Source organism: Pleurodeles waltl, unplaced genomic scaffold (assembly GCF_031143425.1).
Source record: "Pleurodeles waltl isolate 20211129_DDA unplaced genomic scaffold, aPleWal1.hap1.20221129 scaffold_67, whole genome shotgun sequence".
Lineage (NCBI taxonomy): Eukaryota > Metazoa > Chordata > Amphibia > Caudata > Salamandridae > Pleurodeles > Pleurodeles waltl.
In genome coordinates this window covers 279,102-294,424 of record NW_027150384.1, presented here as the reverse complement: position 1 = coordinate 294,424, position 15,323 = coordinate 279,102, and the positions used below count along the sequence as shown (strand labels likewise).

Below are 15,323 nucleotides of genomic sequence, written 5' to 3'. Positions count from 1 at the left end.
ACACCCATCCTCCTGATCTGGTTCTCTGTATGTATGGGATGTGTGTGAGTAGGAGCCCTGAGTAGATGGAAGTCTCTTGGTGGTTGTGGAAAGAGAAGCAACTGGTCAAGTAGGTGGGGCCTACGTTGTGTTGTGCCTTGAATGTGTATGTAAGGTGTTTGAAATTAGTTCATTTCTGTTTCGGGAGACAGTGGAGCTCTCTGAGGTATGGTGAGATGTGAATTCAGAGCGGGAGGTTGAGGATGAGTCTGGGTGCCAACTTCCAGGTAGTTTTCTAGTGAGTTATCTGATGTTTCAAGCATAGAGAGCATCCCCGTGGGCCAACTTGCTGCTAACTTGGTCATGAGTGGCAGTTTTCTAGTGTTGCTGGCTGTGGATTCTAATGATGAGTATTGTCTGCTTTCAAGCCCTGCAGGAGGGTTGCCACTTTTTCAGAGAAGAATTCTAAATATTTCTGTCTAGACTCAGGTTACGGAAGGTCCGGGAGATTGTATTTAAATAGTAGTTTGTGGAAAGTTGCACTCCACTCTTTCGGACCTTCATACAAGGAGTAAAACTTTCCTCTTAGCAGTGAACTTACAGCCTGTGATAGTATTCTCTCAGTTCTGAGACTCACACTGAGTAGGGCTTTGAGAAACTTGTTCCAATAAAGAAAATAAAGACGGACTGAAGGGGGCTCAGAAAGAAATGAGGGGTGAAGAAAGAAAGAAGCTGGAATGTGGAGGGAAATAGATTGATGTTGTTAAAGTAATGTTTTATTTTACCAAGTTTGAGAGGGTTTAAAGTTTGACTACTCAGCACTGAAGGTAATGGATATCAAACAAAAAGTCACTGTGGAAACCTGGGACCTTTAGAGCTTCAGTCTAACGTCCTAGCCAAGAGCCCATGGAGGGGCTCTGTTGTTTTGGAGAGCTCACAGGTATCTTTACAGGTGTCCAGGTCTCTCATCACCTCCCCCCTTAGTCTGAAAGAAGCCTCGCCGGGGGTCGCTGCTCTCTTTACAGCAGTGTGGACCAGACATCACCACACAGGCTTAAACCTACGCTTTCGCCGACTGACCAAGATATACAAAAAGCCAGAATAAAACACCAGACATGGAAGACACACTGCATTCATGGAGACCACGAAGAAAGAGATACTGCACATTAAATAGATTTACATTAAATAGATGGAGAATACTTGACGGAGACACAAACTATTAAAACAAGCATTTGCAATGCAACGGGTCTCGCGTTTGCTCATGTTACAGCTGATCGCGTTGTAAACTCCTAACCCGACTTTTCACCTATCGGGCAAAAGTGCATTTATGTACATAACCCGAAAAAGTGAAGTTAATTATGTAAAGTGCTCGACTTCTGCCAAGCGAGATCGCGCTCGTGAATGAGAGAAAAAGAAGTCCATGAGCCCGATGGAAAACAGCGAGCCTCGCATGTTTTCTGTACTTGGTCGCTGCGCTGGAGGAGGGCGAGCCACCGGAAAAGGCATGACCTATGCGTGCCTTCGACTAATGAAAGCAAGCGGATTTTATTAGGCAAGCCCACGTACCAATAAAAAACACTGACGTAACGTTGACAGGGCTCCGAGCCCTTTTCTAAACACTAAAGCGTCTCGCTGCGATACGCATGCGCGAGCGCATGCAACGCAGGCTCGACCCTAAAAACATGAATAACCAATACACTACCCGGAAGCCTACGTTTCTTCGTTACTACAACTTGCATTCACTCCAATTTCAGAAAAGTACGTTCGTTATTAAAAAAGATACAGTTTGGTTCTAATTGTTTGTATAGATGATATATAGTTTTAGTTGAAAATCAGAGGCGCAACTAGAAAAAGTAATAGTGATGAAGCTTATAATACATTTGAAATTAACCATGACGCGATTACGTGGAATTGATAATCAAGCAAAACAGCCAGTACCAATTGTTCACCACATAGTACTTTGTTTTTCTGTAAATATTAAACATTCGCTGTCGACAAAGTGGTCCATAACTTAAAATCAAAATGTACAAATGTGTTCCCAAAACTTGATTCCTTCATGTTGAAAGCTTTCTCTGTTGGATTTCCAAGCCTTCCAGCGCTCTGCTAGAGGCGCCTCGGTGTTGGTATTTATTACAATTCTATATGCTGCCACTGATCATATTATACAGTGCACTTCATATACATTAAATCGCAATACTTCTAAAATGTCGAGATTGTAAACGAAACAAATAACAAAATGTATTTCTAAAGTGTAAACATGGTTAAGTCATAAACATAGTCTCCCCGTCGGGGAATTGAACCCCGGTCTCCAGAGTGACAGGCGGGGATACTGACCACTATACTAACGAGGAACTGATGACTCACTGGTACCTGACCTCCTACTGATTGTTCTACCTGTCCCCCTGCCGGGGGCGCTGCACCCACATACATGTCAGTGTTGACCCCATCTGTGCAAGGAAAGAGCCGCTCTCTTTGTATCACTGATTTACAGCTTCCTCTGCACAGACTCCTCCTTTTCTCTCTCTGACAGTCACTGGGATCAGCGGCTGCACCTCCGTCCATTTCTGCTCTGGCTAAATTCACTTCTTGGTGCCATCTGAGAAAAATGGGGGAGACAAAAACAATTGTCAAGCTCTAGCGTCGTTGCTTCAAAACATGGCGTATTTTAATTTCAGAATGTGAAAAGAAATATGAAGAGCAAATACGAAAAAAAAATGCTTCGAGCCGGATTTGAACCAGCGACCTAAGGATATCAGCTTCACCACTACAGTCCTCCGCTCTACCAACTGAGCTATCGAAGGGACGGAAGCATCATGTGACTGCAGCCTTCAGGTTATGTACCTGCCAGCAGTGGGGCCCATGGTGACCATGTGTATGTGTGCTGGGCATTTAAAGACCGAGGTCACATATCAAGCTGTGTCTTCAGGATGCATGCTGTTTATTTTCAGATGCCTATCTCATTCTCCAACAGCACAAACCTACAATCAGCATCATTTCATCTACCACCTGAGTACTTTTTGGAAACTCATCGCACAATAACTACAAAGGGTGACTCGCCATTTTAATTGGCAAGGCGTGCTTTTCCTCTTCATTTGCGTACTCTGGAAAACACATGCCGCTTTAGCAATGCACATTTTCAGTGCTTTTCTAATATCTGAATATTTCAGCAGCAAGCATGGGGGAGGGCTTTCTGTTGAAGTCAGTCATACAGCCATTGTCTTTCCATCTTGATTACCTTTACTTAGAATTCAAAAAAATAAATGTGTCTTGTCGCAGACGCACAAAGTGATTTCTCAGCATTCTCAATGGTTTATTAAAAATAATGGGAACTAACTTTCTTGAGAAAAGTACAGCTCAGGAAATAAAATGGCAAAACCATCACAACAAGTATGTCGGCCAATGAACTCAGCTGGAATGCTGAAAGTTGTGTAGATTCTTAAACTTTGGAAAGCTTGGCGCTCAGTGTAAGAATGATAGGGAGTGTGCGGTGAGGATGCAGGCATGTTGCCCCCCCTGTGATTGGTGAAGGCGTGAACAATGACAATATTAACACTTACCAGTTTTACATAAAAAACCTTGCTCTAGTGCAAGGGTGCCCAACATAAGTCCAGTAGAGTCGGATCCATGCCGGATTTGCAGGATATCCACAAGATATATATATGATTGCCAGAAATGAACAACAGTTACATATTAAGCTCGTCCGAGGTCACCTTGAAAACCTGGCATGGACGGCCCCGCCTCCCACTGCAATGGAAACCATTCTCTAACACACAGGATGGGGGGAGTGATACTGCTTCCTACCTGGCCTCGTGCAGGAAGGAAGCCAGAGACAGTGTCTGTTAAACTCACTACAAACAGTGGCAACTTGGAACGATTTCACATTTAAGGCTGCACCCAACATTGTCTGCAGCTTGCCAGGCTGTGAGCAGGCCCAGGGTTTGCACAGACTTGAACAGATCCAGCTCTGCTTAAGAGGCTCAGCACTGGTTCTGTAAAGTGTCCATCCCTGGCCAGCCACAGTGCACGTGAGGAGCTGCTCATCCGGTTCTGTGCTCTTGTGCAACAAAAGGAAAGTAAAGTGACCTGATTTCTAAAGTGTTTGCTATTTCCATATGTCACCTTCATAGCACCGTAAATAACCAGTATTCATAGCAGCCACTTTATATACCTTGTGAGGGAAAAGCGTTGAGCCCACTCGGCTCGGATTTAAGAATGTGACCTGTAAGTCATGCTCAGGTACCAGCAGGGGGCACTTTACTAGTGAGCCATCTTGGAGGCTGCCCATGACTGACTCTGCCCTAGCCCACCCCACCTTTTTGAGACAAGCATCTGTTGTGAAAACTCCTCGTCCCCCCCTGGCTCCCAGCAAAGGCCTGACAGCCATCATCTCACCCCTGGAAGCACCTAGAAACTCTGCTGCTAGGCGCTCTCGAGCACAGTGTCAGTCCCACGGCTGCCTGCGTGTCTTTGACTTCTTCAGGCATCCCTCGCGCTTCCACATAAAGTGTAGCTCGTGACACGCATCACCAGAAGGGAGATTATGGTTGGGGCATAGAAGCTAGACCCCAGGCGCTACATTACATACCCTGCACTGATGCTACAGCAATTGGGCATCGTCATTTGAACGTATTTGCCCTGGTTAGTCAGCGCAAATGTCTTTTTATTTAGCACGTTGATATGCCACAAATGTCATCACAAAACAGGATCAGTACAAGTGTAACATATGCATCCCAGAAATGCAGAAGCGTTGGTTCAACACTGCAATGTATGTAATCCCCCCCCCCCCCCCCCCGGACTAAAAAATGCACTTAAGGAGCAAACACTTTTTTTTTAGCTCAAATCACTCAGCTGTGTTTTTATAAAACATTACTGGTTTCTTGACAGCAGTGTGAATGATGACCCGAATTGCAGTATGAACAGGGCCTGGCTATTGTTGGCAGCTCTTTCATGGCAGTACCACAATGGCTCCAGATGACAAACAAGCCTTGGTAAAGCTAATAGATCTTGCCTATGTGGGATCTATTGGTTTTGTGAATGTTTTTTTAGCCACATTGTACAGCAGCTCTGGCTTCAGTGCAGCATGGATGAATGTAAAAAAAAGCACTATGAAGTGATCAATGCTGGCTGTGTCATATACAGCTTTTTTCCTTTACTTTCAGCCATGTTGCAGCATGGCTAAATCACTGGCAAAACCAGTAGCTATCACATAGGCGATACCTATTGGCTTTGCCAATGCTTGTGTTCCTTGCCATTAATAACCTGACATCTGAAAAACATCAGGACTTTTACAAGGAGACGTGCACACTACAGGATACTGTCATTTCACTACTAACACACCTCATGCTTGTCAATGGAAGGTTCCATGGTGTAATGGTTAGCACTCTGGACTTTGAGTCCAGCGATCTGAGTTTGAATCTCGGTAGAACCTGCTGTAGTTTTAATAATTTAACATTCATTTCTTTAGTTTTGTATTATTTTAAAATTTTCAGTCCCGTACTAATTACAAGCGAGCTAATATCTTTTGCACAGTTTACATCATCTATGCGTTGCTTATCTTGTTTATTTGAAATATGTTACTATATGGATGATATCAATTAAAATTGTAGCACAGAAGTATCGCTCGTCATATATATTAATAATGCAGAACAAGTTAGGTGGTCATAGATATTAATAATAATGCAGAGCAAGGTAGATGGAAGTGTTAAAAGTGTTTCCGCCCTGTTTCAAACCCGCGACCTTTCACGGGGGCAGCGAACGTGATAACCACTACACTACAGAAACTCGCGGGAGCTGATGTCGCATGTACATTATACTGAGAATTATAAAGGGGTGGGGCATTGGGGTGACGAGCAGTGAGGGGAGTGCACTGTGCACTCCCCTCAGTGCACATGTGTGTTTGGCCGGCCATCTGGGGCACACTGCTGCCGGGCTGGAGAGAGCAGGCACAGGCTCCCAGTCTGTCTGGGAGCGCCGTGGCTGGGCACTCCCAGCCAATCCTAACGCTTCTCTGAGCAGCGTCAGGATTGGCCGCAGGGCAGGCTGGGAGCCTGCTGCTGACGGAGGAGCAGCGGTGCGACGGAGCAGGTAAGTTTTTAGTTTTTTAACTTTTTAATATTGTTAATATTCTCCTTGCCTCCCCACACCCCGCTCTCCACCCCACCTCTGGTAACCCCTGTGAGTCGCGACTGCCACTTAGTCAAGGAGAGTTATCTTTCCCTTAGAGTCCACTCTAGTCAAGGGGGCAAAAAGATTCTGAATCTCTGCCTAACTGAACAACACTTTAATCACCCCAGAGCCTTCCAGTAGCTGACATCACACCCAAAGAAACAATTACTAACAAGACGCCATTGTGAATTATGTCCAATTCACTTTTATCCTCTTCTGAACACATCTGCTCCACCTTGGATTACATCCATGCCCAGGAATATAGTAAGGGAGCCGTTCTTGTAGCTCCTTGTTACCAAGTTTCGTCCTTGGCAACCCAACTCTCTCTTCCTTACCTATCACCTGCAGACGAAAGAAAAATAGCGCACAAACAAAGCAAGTTTCATGTTGAAATTAAACATAGGAATTGGCAGACCTTAACTCCAGCTTGAACAATGGAATGGAAGCACATTTTAGTTATGTTTTTACAAATGCAATTGTCTTAAACACAGTAAATGATGAGTGACTATAAAATATATCATTTGTTAAGATACCAAGGTATAAATGCATCTGGTTAACATTTCATAAAAGCAGTTTATATCTAACAAGTGTAATATCACTCACAAAGGCACCATAATGTTGTGGTCTTTTAATGCATCACATTTACATGGGTATAGTTTTTCACACAATATATGAAGGTAAATGCTGTCCTTCTCTTCTACCAAAGAAAGCATAAAGGCACAGCCATGTTATGCTCTGTCACACCCATTGCTGTGAAACATCTGGTGGAGCCCTGGGGGTGCATCTGTAACGTAATGGGTATTTGTAAGGCACGCAATCACCTGCAAGGGTTTCCTGGCGCTGAGCAGGCGTGTGTGTGTGTAGCCCTGTCTAAGGTAGGTTGGTTTATTAAAAACGCAGGTCTTCAACTTCTTGCAGAATTGAAGAAGAGAATAAAATGCTCTTGTGTGAAATGGGAGTCCATTCCATGCTTTAGGAGTGATGCAACAGAACACCCATCCTCCTGATCTGGTTCTCTGTATGTATGGGATGTGTGTGAGTAGGAGCCCTGAGTAGATGGAAGTCTCTTGGTGGTTGTGGAAAGAGAAGCAACTGGTCAAGTAGGTGGGGCCTACGTTGTGTTGTGCCTTGAATGTGTATGTAAGGTGTTTGAAATTAGTTCATTTCTGTTTCGGGAGACAGTGGAGCTCTCTGAGGTATGGTGAGATGTGAATTCAGAGCGGGAGGTTGAGGATGAGTCTGGGTGCCAACTTCCAGGTAGTTTTCTAGTGAGTTATCTGATGTTTCAAGCATAGAGAGCATCCCCGTGGGCCAACTTGCTGCTAACTTGGTCATGAGTGGCAGTTTTCTAGTGTTGCTGGCTGTGGATTCTAATGATGAGTATTGTCTGCTTTCAAGCCCTGCAGGAGGGTTGCCACTTTTTCAGAGAAGAATTCTAAATATTTCTGTCTAGACTCAGGTTACGGAAGGTCCGGGAGATTGTATTTAAATAGTAGTTTGTGGAAAGTTGCACTCCACTCTTTCGGACCTTCATACAAGGAGTAAAACTTTCCTCTTAGCAGTGAACTTACAGCCTGTGATAGTATTCTCTCAGTTCTGAGACTCACACTGAGTAGGGCTTTGAGAAACTTGTTCCAATAAAGAAAATAAAGACGGACTGAAGGGGGCTCAGAAAGAAATGAGGGGTGAAGAAAGAAAGAAGCTGGAATGTGGAGGGAAATAGATTGATGTTGTTAAAGTAATGTTTTATTTTACCAAGTTTGAGAGGGTTTAAAGTTTGACTACTCAGCACTGAAGGTAATGGATATCAAACAAAAAGTCACTGTGGAAACCTGGGACCTTTAGAGCTTCAGTCTAACGTCCTAGCCAAGAGCCCATGGAGGGGCTCTGTTGTTTTGGAGAGCTCACAGGTATCTTTACAGGTGTCCAGGTCTCTCATCACCTCCCCCCTTAGTCTGAAAGAAGCCTCGCCGGGGGTCGCTGCTCTCTTTACAGCAGTGTGGACCAGACATCACCACACAGGCTTAAACCTACGCTTTCGCCGACTGACCAAGATATACAAAAAGCCAGAATAAAACACCAGACATGGAAGACACACTGCATTCATGGAGACCACGAAGAAAGAGATACTGCACATTAAATAGATTTACATTAAATAGATGGAGAATACTTGACGGAGACACAAACTATTAAAACAAGCATTTGCAATGCAACGGGTCTCGCGTTTGCTCATGTTACAGCTGATCGCGTTGTAAACTCCTAACCCGACTTTTCACCTATCGGGCAAAAGTGCATTTATGTACATAACCCGAAAAAGTGAAGTTAATTATGTAAAGTGCTCGACTTCTGCCAAGCGAGATCGCGCTCGTGAATGAGAGAAAAAGAAGTCCATGAGCCCGATGGAAAACAGCGAGCCTCGCATGTTTTCTGTACTTGGTCGCTGCGCTGGAGGAGGGCGAGCCACCGGAAAAGGCATGACCTATGCGTGCCTTCGACTAATGAAAGCAAGCGGATTTTATTAGGCAAGCCCACGTACCAATAAAAAACACTGACGTGACGTTGACAGGGCTCCGAGCCCTTTTCTAAACACTAAAGCGTCTCGCTGCGATACGCATGCGCGAGCGCATGCAACGCAGGCTCGACCCTAAAAACATGAATAACCAATACACTACCCGGAAGCCTACGTTTCTTCGTTACTACAACTTGCATTCACTCCAATTTCAGAAAAGTACGTTCGTTATTAAAAAAGATACAGTTTGGTTCTAATTGTTTGTATAGATGATATATAGTTTTAGTTGAAAATCAGAGGCGCAACTAGAAAAAGTAATAGTGATGAAGCTTATAATACATTTGAAATTAACCATGACGCGATTACGTGGAATTGATAATCAAGCAAAACAGCCAGTACCAATTGTTCACCACATAGTACTTTGTTTTTCTGTAAATATTAAACATTCGCTGTCGACAAAGTGGTCCATAACTTAAAATCAAAATGTACAAATGTGTTCCCAAAACTTGATTCCTTCATGTTGAAAGCTTTCTCTGTTGGATTTCCAAGCCTTCCGGCGCTCTGCTAGAGGCGCCTCGGTGTTGGTATTTATTACAATTCTATATGCTGCCACTGATCATATTATACAGTGCACTTCATATACATTAAATCGCAATACTTCTAAAATGTCGAGATTGTAAACAAAACAAATAACAAAATGTATTTCTAAAGTGTAAACATGGTTAAGTCATAAACATAGTCTCCCCGTCGGGGAATTGAACCCCGGTCTCCCGCGTGACAGGCGGGGATACTGACCACTATACTAACGAGGAACTGATGACTCACTGGTACCTGACCTCCTACTGATTGTTCTACCTGTCCCCCTGCCGGGGGCGCTGCACCCACATACATGTCAGTGTTGACCCCATCTGTGCAAGGAAAGAGCCGCTCTCTTTGTATCACTGATTTACAGCTTCCTCTGCACAGACTCCTCCTTTTCTCTCTCTGACAGTCACTGGGATCAGCGGCTGCACCTCCGTCCATTTCTGCTCTGGCTAAATTCACTTCTTGGTGCCATCTGAGAAAAATGGGGGAGACAAAAACAATTGTCAAGCTCTAGCGTCGTTGCTTCAAAACATGGCGTATTTTAATTTCAGAATGTGAAAAGAAATATGAAGAGCAAATACGAAAAAAAAATGCTTCGAGCCGGATTTGAACCAGCGACCTAAGGATATCAGCTTCACCACTACAGTCCTCCGCTCTACCAACTGAGCTATCGAAGGGACGGAAGCATCATGTGACTGCAGCCTTCAGGTTATGTACCTGCCAGCAGTGGGGCCCATGGTGACCATGTGTATGTGTGCTGGGCATTTAAAGACCGAGGTCACATATCAAGCTGTGTCTTCAGGATGCATGCTGTTTATTTTCAGATGCCTATCTCATTCTCCAACAGCACAAACCTACAATCAGCATCATTTCATCTACCACCTGAGTACTTTTTGGAAACTCATCGCACAATAACTACAAAGGGTGACTCGCCATTTTAATTGGCAAGGCGTGCTTTTCCTCTTCATTTGCGTACTCTGGAAAACACATGCCGCTTTAGCAATGCACATTTTCAGTGCTTTTCTAATATCTGAATATTTCAGCAGCAAGCATGGGGGAGGGCTTTCTGTTGAAGTCAGTCATACAGCCATTGTCTTTCCATCTTGATTACCTTTACTTAGAATTCAAAAAAATAAATGTGTCTTGTCGCAGACGCACAAAGTGATTTCTCAGCATTCTCAATGGTTTATTAAAAATAATGGGAACTAACTTTCTTGAGAAAAGTACAGCTCAGGAAATAAAATGGCAAAACCATCACAACAAGTATGTCGGCCAATGAACTCAGCTGGAATGCTGAAAGTTGTGTAGATTCTTAAACTTTGGAAAGCTTGGTGCTCAGTGTAAGAATGATAGGGAGTGTGCGGTGAGGATGCAGGCATGTTGCCCCCCCTGTGATTGGTGAAGGCGTGAACAATGACAATATTAACACTTACCAGTTTTACATAAAAAACCTTGCTCTAGTGCAAGGGTGCCCAACATAAGTCCAGTAGAGTCGGATCCATGCCGGATTTGCAGGATATCCACAAGATATATATATGATTGCCAGAAATGAACAACAGTTACATATTAAGCTCGTCCGAGGTCACCTTGAAAACCTGGCATGGACGGCCCCGCCTCCCACTGCAATGGAAACCATTCTCTAACACACAGGATGGGGGGAGTGATACTGCTTCCTACCTGGCCTCGTGCAGGAAGGAAGCCAGAGACAGTGTCTGTTAAACTCACTACAAACAGTGGCAACTTGGAACGATTTCACATTTAAGGCTGCACCCAACATTGTCTGCAGCTTGCCAGGCTGTGAGCAGGCCCAGGGTTTGCACAGACTTGAACAGATCCAGCTCTGCTTAAGAGGCTCAGCACTGGTTCTGTAAAGTGTCCATCCCTGGCCAGCCACAGTGCACGTGAGGAGCTGCTCATCCGGTTCTGTGCTCTTGTGCAACAAAAGGAAAGTAAAGTGACCTGATTTCTAAAGTGTTTGCTATTTCCATATGTCACCTTCATAGCACCGTAAATAACCAGTATTCATAGCAGCCACTTTATATACCTTGTGAGGGAAAAGCGTTGAGCCCACTCGGCTCGGATTTAAGAATGTGACCTGTAAGTCATGCTCAGGTACCAGCAGGGGGCACTTTACTAGTGAGCCATCTTGGAGGCTGCCCATGACTGACTCTGCCCTAGCCCACCCCACCTTTTTGAGACAAGCATCTGTTGTGAAAACTCCTCGTCCCCCCCTGGCTCCCAGCAAAGGCCTGACAGCCATCATCTCACCCCTGGAAGCACCTAGAAACTCTGCTGCTAGGCGCTCTCGAGCACAGTGTCAGTCCCACGGCTGCCTGCGTGTCTTTGACTTCTTCAGGCATCCCTCGCGCTTCCACATAAAGTGTAGCTCGTGACACGCATCACCAGAAGGGAGATTATGGTTGGGGCATAGAAGCTAGACCCCAGGCGCTACATTACATACCCTGCACTGATGCTACAGCAATTGGGCATCGTCATTTGAACGTATTTGCCCTGGTTAGTCAGCGCAAATGTCTTTTTATTTAGCACGTTGATATGCCACAAATGTCATCACAAAACAGGATCAGTACAAGTGTAACATATGCATCCCAGAAATGCAGAAGCGTTGGTTCAACACTGCAATGTATGTAATCCCCCCCCCCCCCCGGACTAAAAAATGCACTTAAGGAGCAAACACTTTTTTTTTAGCTCAAATCACTCAGCTGTGTTTTTATAAAACATTACTGGTTTCTTGACAGCAGTGTAAATGATGACCCGAATTGCAGTATGAACAGGGCCTGGCTATTGTTGGCAGCTCTTTCATGGCAGTACCACAATGGCTCCAGATGACAAACAAGCCTTGGTAAAGCTAATAGATCTTGCCTATGTGGGATCTATTGGTTTTGTGAATGTTTTTTTAGCCACATTGTACAGCAGCTCTGGCTTCAGTGCAGCATGGATGAATGTAAAAAAAAGCACTATGAAGTGATCAATGCTGGCTGTGTCATATACAGCTTTTTTCCTTTACTTTCAGCCATGTTGCAGCATGGCTAAATCACTGGCAAAACCAGTAGCTATCACATAGGCGATACCTATTGGCTTTGCCAATGCTTGTGTTCCTTGCCATTAATAACCTGACATCTGAAAAACATCAGGACTTTTACAAGGAGACGTGCACACTACAGGATACTGTCATTTCACTACTAACACACCTCATGCTTGTCAATGGAAGGTTCCATGGTGTAATGGTTAGCACTCTGGACTTTGAGTCCAGCGATCTGAGTTTGAATCTCGGTAGAACCTGCTGTAGTTTTAATAATTTAACATTCATTTCTTTAGTTTTGTATTATTTTAAAATTTTCAGTCCCGTACTAATTACAAGCGAGCTAATATCTTTTGCACAGTTTACATCATCTATGCGTTGCTTATCTTGTTTATTTGAAATATGTTACTATATGGATGATATCAATTAAAATTGTAGCACAGAAGTATCGCTCGTCATATATATTAATAATGCAGAACAAGTTAGGTGGTCATAGATATTAATAATAATGCAGAGCAAGGTAGATGGAAGTGTTAAAAGTGTTTCCGCCCTGTTTCAAACCCGCGACCTTTCACGGGGGCAGCGAACGTGATAACCACTACACTACAGAAACTCGCGGGAGCTGATGTCGCATGTACATTATACTGAGAATTATAAAGGGGTGGCGCATTGGGGGTGACGAGCAGTGAGGGGAGTGCACTGTGCACTCCCCTCAGTGCACATGTGTGTTTGGCCGGCCATCTGGGGCACACTGCTGCCGGGCTGGAGAGAGCAGGCACAGGCTCCCAGTCTGTCTGGGAGCGCCGTGGCTGGGCACTCCCAGCCAATCCTAACGCTTCTCTGAGCAGCGTCAGGATTGGCCGCAGGGCAGGCTGGGAGCCTGCTGCTGACGGAGGAGCAGCGGTGCGACGGAGCAGGTAAGTTTTTAGTTTTTTAACTTTTTAATATTGTTAATATTCTCCTTGCCTCCCCACACCCCGCTCTCCACCCCACCTCTGGTAACCCCTGTGAGTCGCGACTGCCACTTAGTCAAGGAGAGTTATCTTTCCCTTAGAGTCCACTCTAGTCAAGGGGGCAAAAAGATTCTGAATCTCTGCCTAACTGAACAACACTTTAATCACCCCAGAGCCTTCCAGTAGCTGACATCACACCCAAAGAAACAATTACTAACAAGACGCCATTGTGAATTATGTCCAATTCACTTTTATCCTCTTCTGAACACATCTGCTCCACCTTGGATTACATCCATGCCCAGGAATATAGTAAGGGAGCCGTTCTTGTAGCTCCTTGTTACCAAGTTTCGTCCTTGGCAACCCAACTCTCTCTTCCTTACCTATCACCTGCAGACGAAAGAAAAATAGCGCACAAACAAAGCAAGTTTCATGTTGAAATTAAACATAGGAATTGGCAGACCTTAACTCCAGCTTGAACAATGGAATGGAAGCACATTTTAGTTATGTTTTTACAAATGCAATTGTCTTAAACACAGTAAATGATGAGTGACTATAAAATATATCATTTGTTAAGATACCAAGGTATAAATGCATCTGGTTAACATTTCATAAAAGCAGTTTATATCTAACAAGTGTAATATCACTCACAAAGGCACCATAATGTTGTGGTCTTTTAATGCATCACATTTACATGGGTATAGTTTTTCACACAATATATGAAGGTAAATGCTGTCCTTCTCTTCTACCAAAGAAAGCATAAAGGCACAGCCATGTTATGCTCTGTCACACCCATTGCTGTGAAACATCTGGTGGAGCCCTGGGGGTGCATCTGTAACGTAATGGGTATTTGTAAGGCACGCAATCACCTGCAAGGGTTTCCTGGCGCTGAGCAGGCGTGTGTGTGTGTAGCCCTGTCTAAGGTAGGTTGGTTTATTAAAAACGCAGGTCTTCAACTTCTTGCAGAATTGAAGAAGAGAATAAAATGCTCTTGTGTGAAATGGGAGTCCATTCCATGCTTTAGGAGTGATGCAACAGAACACCCATCCTCCTGATCTGGTTCTCTGTATGTATGGGATGTGTGTGAGTAGGAGCCCTGAGTAGATGGAAGTCTCTTGGTGGTTGTGGAAAGAGAAGCAACTGGTCAAGTAGGTGGGGCCTACGTTGTGTTGTGCCTTGAATGTGTATGTAAGGTGTTTGAAATTAGTTCATTTCTGTTTCGGGAGACAGTGGAGCTCTCTGAGGTATGGTGAGATGTGAATTCAGAGCGGGAGGTTGAGGATGAGTCTGGGTGCCAACTTCCAGGTAGTTTTCTAGTGAGTTATCTGATGTTTCAAGCATAGAGAGCATCCCCGTGGGCCAACTTGCTGCTAACTTGGTCATGAGTGGCAGTTTTCTAGTGTTGCTGGCTGTGGATTCTAATGATGAGTATTGTCTGCTTTCAAGCCCTGCAGGAGGGTTGCCACTTTTTCAGAGAAGAATTCTAAATATTTCTGTCTAGACTCAGGTTACGGAAGGTCCGGGAGATTGTATTTAAATAGTAGTTTGTGGAAAGTTGCACTCCACTCTTTCGGACCTTCATACAAGGAGTAAAACTTTCCTCTTAGCAGTGAACTTACAGCCTGTGATAGTATTCTCTCAGTTCTGAGACTCACACTGAGTAGGGCTTTGAGAAACTTGTTCCAATAAAGAAAATAAAGACGGACTGAAGGGGGCTCAGAAAGAAATGAGGGGTGAAGAAAGAAAGAAGCTGGAATGTGGAGGGAAATAGATTGATGTTGTTAAAGTAATGTTTTATTTTACCAAGTTTGAGAGGGTTTAAAGTTTGACTACTCAGCACTGAAGGTAATGGATATCAAACAAAAAGTCACTGTGGAAACCTGGGACCTTTAGAGCTTCAGTCTAACGTCCTAGCCAAGAGCCCATGGAGGGGCTCTGTTGTTTTGGAGAGCTCACAGGTATCTTTACAGGTGTCCAGGTCTCTCATCACCTCCCCCCTTAGTCTGAAAGAAGCCTCGCCGGGGGTCGCTGCTCTCTTTACAGCAGTGTGGACCAGACATCACCACACAGGCTTAAACCTACGCTTTCGCCGACT

General features: G+C 44.4%; 1 non-coding gene across 1 annotated transcript; it reads right to left on the bottom strand.

Moving 5' to 3' along the window:
• Nucleotides 1-9,393: 9,393 nt before the first annotated feature.
• TRNAD-GUC (transfer RNA aspartic acid (anticodon GUC)) lies at nucleotides 9,394-9,465 on the bottom strand. Its single transcript has one exon. It is a non-coding gene; the product is annotated as a tRNA-Asp (tRNA).
• Between the last annotated feature and the right edge of the window lie 5,858 nt (nucleotides 9,466-15,323).